Source organism: Alligator sinensis, unplaced genomic scaffold, assembly GCF_000455745.1.
Source record: "Alligator sinensis unplaced genomic scaffold, ASM45574v1 scaffold93_1, whole genome shotgun sequence".
Taxonomy (NCBI): domain Eukaryota; kingdom Metazoa; phylum Chordata; order Crocodylia; family Alligatoridae; genus Alligator; species Alligator sinensis.
Window position 1 is genome coordinate 169,156 of NW_005842243.1, and position 9,968 is coordinate 179,123.

Genomic DNA, 9,968 nt, shown 5'->3' on the forward strand with positions numbered 1-9,968 from the left:
TTAAATTGTGGCATCTTTGGAAACCATTTCAGGACTCTTTTGGGTATTCCCTTTTCAGCTTTCTTTAGAATCTGGAGAGGAGTCAAAAAGCTTCCAGTTTGAAGATAATGCCCACACTGTTTCTCTGCAGTGTAGAAAAGATAATGCCAACACTGTTCTTTTTCAAAGAAGAAATAAATGGAGGTCTTTTATTTTATCAGTAGAAGAACTCATAGAAAATCCCTGAGTCAGATGTTTTATTACATTTTCTTTTTTCTATCAAATCTGAAAATCTGTTCGGCGTTTCAGGCATCTTTAGGCTTTGTCCAGGGTGTAGAAACACTATAAATTGCTTTAGTCTTTTTTGTATGGATGGGAGCAAATTATGATATACACACAAGAAATCAGGTGAGCTAATGCATTAGCATTTCACTTCTGGAGTCATGACTTCATATTTGGTTTAGATTATCTCTGAAAATTAGTCTTAAATGAAGTCCCTGATGGAATATTTTCTTACAACACAAAATCTCATACAGTTTTGTGTGATTGGCAGACTTTGCTTAAGGGAGACTCATGACTTGAATAATGAACTTACTGCTTTCACTACTTTACTTCCAAATGGTGCTTAGAGCATTCTGGGATTCCAAAAAAAAGTGCTGGGAAGGAATTCTGTTTTTAGTTAGTCTGTAAGACAAACACTTGAAACAATATGATAAAGTCACAGGTCCAAAAGATACTAAGCTCAAAGTGTTCTTTCTTTGAGAACAATTTTTTTCCCCTAGTGATCACACTGCAATCCCAGGTAAGTTGCTCCTTCTACCTTGACCATGGTTTTGTAACATTATTCAAGCCACTTTAACCTTTAATGGGGCCTGTTTACATGGATGGGTATAATAATGCTGTGGAGTATCATTGAAACTTCATCTGTTCTGTAAATGCTTTACTTTCCTTGGAAAGAAAAAATAAAATATATAAGATATAAAATGAATTATATAATTTATGTTGCTTTTCAAGAGTGTTGTGCCTAAATTTAACAACTGACTGTTATGTAAGAACACTTATAAATGTCAAGACTTTTGTATTTGGCACAGTGTTAATTTTGCATTTAAGACCCGTTTTTCTCAGTGCTTTTCAGATTATTATTGCTAATTTTAATGTATCAGATTCAGACTGGTGTAAGCAGCAAATCAGTAGAGTTGTCTTTTTGCACCCATAATGAAACTGCCCCATGATATTTAGAACCAATCTTGACTTGCTCATGGTTGAGCACTTCTTAAGTCCTTGTAGATTTCTGCCAGTTGGGAGTAGGAGGATGTGTGCTGTTTCTTGTGTGTGTTTGACCTCTTACCACCTCTATCATGGGGACCTTTGAAGTTCTTGTTCCAAAGTGTCAGAGGATCCCCACAATCTTTAGGTAGTGCTTCAATTTGTGATCTTGAGTGAGAAGAAAGGGGTCATCATAAACAAAGAAGCAGGAACTCGCCCTGGGAGTAACTATAGAAAAGGACTGGTTTAGATCATCTGCATTTTATTCACAAAGGGCTCTGTGAATCCCAGTGTGAGCCACAAAATGTGCACAACAAAAGTGGAGTAAATAAAAAGAAAAGGAGGAAAACAGCAGCTGTATAGAAAAACTGAAAAATAATGTAAGCAAACAATATCAATGCTCCCTTCCATCAGGTCTTTTCTGATCTACATGTTGGCAAATCTTCTCTTCAGATCAGTTTTCTCTGTTAGTGTAGTGGCCCTCAACCTTTTTGGCTCATGGACAAATGAGTGCCTTGGGGCTGGTGTGCGGGCTAGATGGAGCCCTGTGCCCCAGGATCAGGCCCTGAGGCCTGGCACCACCATCTACCTGCCCCATGTGCTGGGCTTAGGTCCCAGTGTCCCAGCACTGCCCCCTCCCACCCCTGTGTCCTGGGAATGGACCTGGGAGGCCCAGTACTGGCCCCTCCCGCCCCGTGTGATGGGATTGGGCCCCAGGGACCTGGTGCTGCCCTCACACACTAGGATTGGGTCCTGGGAAGCAAGTGCCACCCCTTCCCCTCCCTGAGGCCCAGTGCTGCCCCCTGCTCAGCCATGAACACTGGGATTGGATGCCCGGTCCATTGTGCAGGGCCTGGGTTACCCCATGAGTCTGGACATTTGGCAGCGGGATAGTAGTGCCACCATTTCTTTGCTGCCAAATTTCAGGACCTGTGGGGAGACTTGCGGGTTGGATGACACTGTGCTGTGGATTGGATCTGGTTTGGGCCTGGGGGTTGAGCATCCCTGCTGTGGTATATCTTGGGGCTGGATGAGTAGCACAGGGCCAGTCTGGCTGGAGCCCATGGTTGAGGTTGGTTTGTGGCTTGGATCCTATGTGGGGTCTGCATATTGGATTGGTCCATGGGTGCAATCCCACATTTTGGTGCTATCCAGCCATGGAGCGACACTGTGCAATCCAGCACACATCCAGCCTACAGGGCTCCCTATGTGTCGTGGGGAAGCAGTAGCAGCATTAATTGCTGCAGCTTTGGAAGCTGCAGCAATTAATGCTGCCACCACTCCTATTCTCCTGCAGACAAATTTCCAGGCCTAGGGGGAGTCCCATAGCCTGGATCATGCGGCCCCATGGGCCAGATGTTGAGCATCACTGCCTTAATATGTTAAGATTAATCCAAAATCTGCATGGATAAGATGCATCTCATTTGCTTATGTTTACATTTTTTATATCTTGAGCTTTTTGAATTTTAAGGTCCAATTTCATGTTTACTTCATTTTGTTTTCCAAATTAAAAGGTTGCATTGTAAACTTTTTCATCTGCTTTATTTGTATGGAGAGCTTTGCATGATACCATAAATTGTCTCATAGAAGGCTAAAGTACAGTATTAATCTCTTCAGGGAAATGTTTAAATATTAGGATAACGAGAAGAGACGGGTAGGGTTCCAATTGAAAGATGGCATGTATTATGGCCCTTTAGTTAGAAATACTTAGATGATATGCAAATAAGATGTGACAGTAATCAGTTAGCAAACCCCTAGCAAAATTCTATACTTTCATTTCAGCAACAAAGGCATAATATTTATTAATAAATGGCAACCTGCATTCTTGGCTAGCATACGTTAGCCCAGAGAGATGTCAGAGTAAATTTTGGAAGTTAATTGTCCTAAGGTCTCCAATTTCCCAGACTTGAATGGTAGAGATTTACTGAGCCTCAAAAGAGAAGGTCTTATAAACAGTGTTTCTAGTGTGACACTCTCAAAAGGGACAAATAGGTCAGCTCAATTTCTATCTCCTCATACTTGAGCTACTTCCTAAAAGCAGACCTTCCTTGCCCCACATCTCCCTCCTTAGCCACTGAGTTTTTCCTATGCTTTTTTCTTAGAAGGAAACCACATTCCTCTACAGAGGTAACTGTAAACTTAATTAAGCCCTCTTAATTAACTTAAGCCCTCTTGCTCATGGTAACTGTCCCAGCAGTTTCTTTTTATTAGCTACATTCTTTTTCCAATGTCACTGATGGTGTTGGCTGGTCAAAGACCATGTACAGAGATGATTCTCCACAGGTAAGGAAATCCTTGTATAGCTGGAAGATGTTTGATAGAAAAATGCATTCATCTAAGTGCAATACAGGCCTCACTGTACTAGAGGTCCTTGACTATGTGTTGCACTAAGAACAGGCAGGTCCCTTGTCCTTCCTGGTCAATTATGATCCAGTTTGAAATGATCTCACCTTTCTGTTTGCTTGTATAGTCATGCTCAGTCTGTTCTCACACTGTGGCATCAAGGTTTCTTGAAAAACTGCATTCTTACCTACTGGCTAGAGACTCTACTTTGGGTTTCCAGCCAGTGTTCCTGGGACTTCAGTCAATCTTCCTGAGATTTTTGGAGTCTCTACAGGGCCACCTGTCAGACTGTTTCCTGCATTGCCTCATTCTGAAGACAGTGTTTTTAGCAGCTATTGCTTCAGCTTGGGAGAATGAGCAAATCTCAGGCACTTATGATCAAAACTTCTTATGCAGCATTGTACAGAGCAGGGGTGGGGAATTATTTGGGCTGGAGGTACACTTAAGGAGTTCTTGTGAGCTGTTTGGAGGGGGTGAGGGGGTTGAGGTGCTGACGCAGCTGCAGCCCTCTGTCATGGCTGTTTACGCTGCCAGGCACAGTGGGGGACTGGGAGATGCCAATTGATCCTGTCCGGCCCTCAGCCCATCTGTCCCACATCCACTGCCAGGGGTGCCACACACAGTGGGCAGGTGGGCAGCTGTGTCTCCATGGAGACCAGCCTGGGACCCCCACAGGCAGGGCGTGCATGGCTGGATGGATGGGATGGGGCTGCAGGTGGGCAGAGGACAGCATCTGGCAGTGGGGCCAGGGCCAGGATTGCAGAGTGGTGACAGCATGGACTAGAGCCATGATCAGCTTCCTGTTCATCCTTGCAGTGGGAACCAGAGCCAGCACCCATTGCAGGGACATGCAGGGAGCAGATTGCAGCTCTGCCTGGGCCCTGGCCCCATGCAGCCACCACCTCACAATCCCAGCCTCAGCCCCACTTGCCCAGCCTGCTCCTGGACACTGTTCCCTGCCCACCTACGGCCCCATCCCATCTGCCCAGCTGAGCACTCCGAGCCTGTGGGTGTCCTGGGACAGTTTCCATGTAGACCTCATCCGCCTACTTTGTATGGTGGTGGTGTGGGGCAGATGGGTCAGGGTGACAGTGGTGGTGATACTGACAGTGGCAACTGGAAGGAGCCTCCCTTGTCCAACCCACCACCATGCTGTGTGGCCCTGCTGACTAGAGCTCTTGGCATGCCTGAGAGCCACGTGCAGGGACAGGGCAGGTTCCACTCTACACCAGGCGGCACCTCCATGCCCAGGACAGTGGTACTGGCTTCACACACCATGGCCTGAGCTGCTCCCTACGCCTTCCCCCTCCCCCCCCGCCTGCACCTGGGCCAGGTGGGGCTAAGGGACCTGCTGTGTGTTGGATAAAATCTGTTGGCAGGCCAAATCCAGCCCACGGGCTGTATTTTGTCCACCCCTGGTAGAGAGCCAAAGTTCATTCCTAGTTGGTTTCATCTAGATGAGTCGATCAATATACCTTTCTTTTTAAATCCACAATTGACACAAGATGGGGAGAAAAGATACTTGATTCAGTGTCTGGTTTGTTCTGTCAATGAAGTGATAAAGCAAACTATTTTAGCCTGTCAACCTCTTTATCGATAGCCATGGCTTGGAGTTTCAGAAGTCAAGCCATTTCCCTTCTGAGACTGTTGAAATGGATAGCATCGTGTTTCTTGCTGCATTGCCAGTTGGGTGGTATGCGTCTGCAGCCAAACATTCAAACTCACTCTGCTGGAACTCAGCCGACAGCCTTTGCCTGCTTCGGGAATGGATCAATTTCTGTGATTTGCAGGTGATGAAAATGCTTAACCCTCTGACCCCTTTATTGAGCACTGCTCATTGGACTTGGCTACTTGAGCAGATGCCAAATTTGGGGGAGCAGTACTATAATCCCTGTCTGATTTGATTCAGCTGATTCTCCTCATCCTGAGGGGATACTTCTTGCCAGTTGCCTGCTATGGGATGTGCACTGACAGGTACTTCAAAAGGAACAAAAATGGTCAGTTATCTTGCAGTAACTGTGGTTCTTTGAAACGTTGCTCTTTGATGTGGATTTTACTACCTCTCCTCCATCCCTGTTTTCTGTTTCCTGAGTCTTCTGTTCAGTGGCTTTGGATTGTAACTGTGGAAGGGTCACAGCCACCTCACCTTTTTTTCTCTTGGAAACAAAACAAAAACAGAACAAAAAACCATATATGCAGTAAGATTCATATATACCTATAGTGGGACACACTGGCTAGCTCAGTAACCTAGGTACTGGAGAGTATGTTAATGTTCTTTATGTGCACACAGGTTAGTTGTAACAGTATGTCAGAGTTCCTGTGCTGAATCCAGAGATACATCCATTGGGACCTAATATATATCAAAGGCAATTGGGCATCTGAGGGTTTCTTGTATGCAGAGAACAAACAACACAGATTGCATATGGACAGAGAAAAACTGTGCACAGGATCACCACTGGTCACTGCAGTGCATTGTGGAGAGTTTTGGACAGAGCCAGTGAATTTGTAGACAGTTTTTATGCATCTGGTTGTAAGCCTGGGTGGATCATGAGCAGTATCTACTCTGTCTACCCATGGCCAAAACAGGATGAATGGAGCCTGACTATAGTGGTGCTTTGGGTTACTAGCTTGGGTGTGAGGATTTTTGTCCCAAAATCTTCTGCTTTGTGTGAGAAGAACATTTTGCAATCTGGTTCTGCCCATGGACTCAAGACTGGATCTTTTGATTTGTGTCTATCTGTAAAAGGTTGCATGTTCTCTGAATGGGGGTCAAATCAAAATGGAATTCGATCTGCACAGGCTGTCCCATCAGGCTGCCTGTGGCTGTCTTGTCTGCGTTGTTGTTCTATATGATGAGAACTTGTCTAATAATGGGCCCACTGCCTTACTACTAATTGAAATATAGGCCCCTTCTTTTTGGTGGGTATGGTATGAACATTTGTTAGATAATCATTGGCTTGAGAACCTCTTAGGAAACTGTCTTTCATAATTTCGCTCAGTCACCATCTCTTGAGCCTCTTTCTTCTTAAATATTTTTGTAAAGATAATGGCAAGGCAGTTCTGGCAACATTTTGGAGTCTCACACTGTGCTAACTCCTGTTCACACCAAGAAAGCTTAAACCCCCCCCTCCTGCCCTACCATCAGTTGAGCTGGAGTACAGTTAGTAAATACTGGGAACCCTAGACAGGCTACCAATTGCTGGCTTAAACCCTGTGCTTTAGGTCAGTAGTCAGCAACTTGTCAGAGCTGTGGGCAGGAACAGCTTGGTTTGGGTGGAAGTAGGCGGTGTTCTGACCTGGCTGCCCCTGTCACTTTTCCCTGCTGCTGTCCCTTCCCATCCCCTGGCTGTGATGGGGGCACAGTCTCGTGCTGAAGTCCCCTGCCACCAGAACACTGCTGAAGCCCTCTTCTCCGTGGGTTGGATCCAATGGATGGGACAGATCTGTCTCACGGGATGTATGTTGCTGATCCCTGTTTTAAATTGGTTTTGTTCCTTGCTGATTGTACCCTATGGGGAAAGCTATAGCAGCTCCTCATGCTCTTCTTCTTTCCCATTCACCTACTTCTTAAATGAGAAGTGACACCTGGGCTGCTCTGCTGACTTGGCTTCTCTTTTCCTGAAAAAGTAGCTGCCTGGAATGTGCTTTTTCTTGCTTTTTATTCCCTCTTCAGCAAAAGGCCAGTGTCTCTACCCTCCGATGGCCTGTGTGCCTTGCTAAGTGGGCTCTTCAAGCCCTGCTTGGGCTGTATCCTTATAGCTTTGATTAGCTGCATTTTTTTGACACTGTGCACTACAGCATGGTGTTAGTGTGCTCCTATGGCAGGTGTGTATACAGAATTGTGCTTGAGTGATTCCATTCTTTTTTTTTTGAGAAGGCCAGGATGGTATTGTCATCTCTCTAATGCAGAGTGCGGCAGGCTTCTGTTTTCTCCTAAAGGGAGATGCTAGGATGATTGGAGTTGCAGTGTGTTAGTGATGGTATGTAGCTCTGTATCTATTCATGACAGATGAAATAATATGGTTGCTCAGTTTTCCCAGCATCTAGGTGACAGAGCAGTTAGGGTGAGATTTTGGATGGCACCTGGCTTTTACAGCATGACCTCCAGAGCGGCCAACTTCCTGTAGGAGACATAGGAAAGGAACTTACCCTGGGAATTTATATGAAATTGCCAAGTTAGAAGCTGACTGACTCCTCACCCTTGGCAATATAGGAACTGCCATGTTGTTTTATTTTCATTATATGTGATCACTATTGAGCTGTTAAGGGAAAATTACTTTCTATTTCAGCAAACTCAATTCTGGTTTCAGACTGACTGTGCATCAGACACTTAATTTGGAACCCACTCTCCTGGTGAAATTAAAAATTCAAATCTCCAAGCTGGAGCACTCAAACTGTGCTTGTCTTTTAAATTGACTGCTGCCAATGCACTCTCACATCTTTCCTTTTTTCCTTGTGATGAGTTTTATATTGGAGCCTGCTGCAGATGATCTATCTGACTGAGCAGACATGGTGGGCATCCACGGTGCTGCTCAGCACATATAATGATGAAAGAAATGTGTGGTTTATTAAATAGACCTCAAAAAGGACTGTGGGGCTACTTATGTCATTGTATGTACATCAGGTGGAACTCGTTGTTGTTGTAGCATATTACTGTTCTCTCCATTAAACCATGCTGTAAATGAAATGTAGGTCTTCAACTCAACTGTATACATAGTATTTTTTCTGCAAATATTTTGTTTAAAATCAGACTACTTGTAAAATCACATTTGGAAACGACTTCAAAGTAAATAAGCCAAAGCCACATTATCTCATTTTGCTCTTCCTGTGCAACATATTGGGGCTGGGATCGAGGTAGTAATTTGCCTGGGTACTATATCATGGAAAGGTGTAGCTTTTTAAAAAAAATGTAAAAATTTACTTTGCTGTTACAACTGTAGTGTTGCAGACCGCATTGAAGAAAGTACCTGCCTACTTATGTGATATGATTTTTAATAAAAAAACCCCCATGGATTTTCATGGCTATCTACATCTAAAGAAGGGAAGAGTTTAGTATTTCCTGCATCTACATTTAAAGATGTTTCCTAGCTACATCTGAAGAAGGAAGAGTTTAGCAGCACCTTTTTGTGCTGTTCTATTGGCACTGAAGTAGACAGACACGTAGCTGAACTAGTATTCCGATACAGCTAGTAGCAGGTGAGCTGAGTGGTCTGTGCTCTTAAATTCAGAGGACACAAGTCCTATTACCAGGACTCTAAAGGCTGAGTTTTTCAACTGTCACTGGATGTTCCTCCTGGTATCCAAAGCACTGTGAATACTTGACATCTTTTCTTTCTTTCTGAGATAACACCAAAGCCAGTTTAAGGCTAGACACCATATTCAACTTGACACCACATTAAACTTTGGAGAAGGTTAGGCCTACTCTTCTTACTCAAAAGCAGTTGAGTGTTGTTGGGATGCTTGTGCTAAGTAAAGGGTTATGTTTACCTTTCTGTTGGCAAAGAGAAGAAAGCTTTGGATGCAAAGCTGGGCTGACCTGAATAAGTTTGTATAAGACTGGAGGCTGAGGTTGAAACATCTCTTTTCTTTGGTGTTATCTTTGAGAGGAAAGGAGGGAGCATTGGGATGTTCCTCAATAACCTGAATTGACATCTGTACATAGTCTTTTGCATAGTGTAAGAGTGAAAATACTGTTTATACAAATACATTTTGATAAGGATAAGCAATTATTCTGTTTTTTGTGTCTTTCTGTGTCCCTTCCCTTGTCAACTCCCCATTATCATTATTTGTAATACTATATTATCTACACTTCTTTATTTAGGCCTGGGATCCCATGGTGCTGTGCGCTTTAGAAAGAAACGGTGTAATAATTTGTGCACCAGAAGGATCACAATTTTCTTTTTCCATTCCATTTTCGAGGTATGGCTTGCCCTTTCCCAGTTAGCTTATAAAAATCACTGCCCTTTCCATTTAGGAATCTCTCTGGGACCCACTCCTTTCTTGAGGCCTATACAAAAATCCTCTTGCTAACTGTTTACTGATCTTTTTCTTTTAAGTGAACTTTTCATTCATATGGAGAGATGGGAGGCTAGGGACATTACAGTAGTAGCCGGTCTTACTTTTAGAGAAGGAGAGATGAACGTAATGAATGGCAAAGAGAGGTGTGAGGAGGAAAATGTGGAATATTTAAGTTAAAAAAATTGTCAAAACATTATAAGCAATGTTTATTTTTTACAATACACAAAGTCTACAACCCTGCCAGATGGTTTTGCTTTGGTGCTGGAGTCTGTCCACATGAAACAGTTTTTAGGATTGGAGCCTCAGATGTTGTATTGATATCTTGGGCACTGTAGAAAAACCTAAATTGACGCAGAAAGAGT

General features: G+C 43.8%; 1 protein-coding gene across 2 annotated transcripts in view; it reads left to right on the forward strand.

The window, feature by feature from the left end:
- Positions 1 to 9,968, forward strand: part of DISC1 (DISC1 scaffold protein) — a 370,273-nt gene that overhangs the window by 979 nt on the left and 359,326 nt on the right. The window lies entirely within an intron of this gene.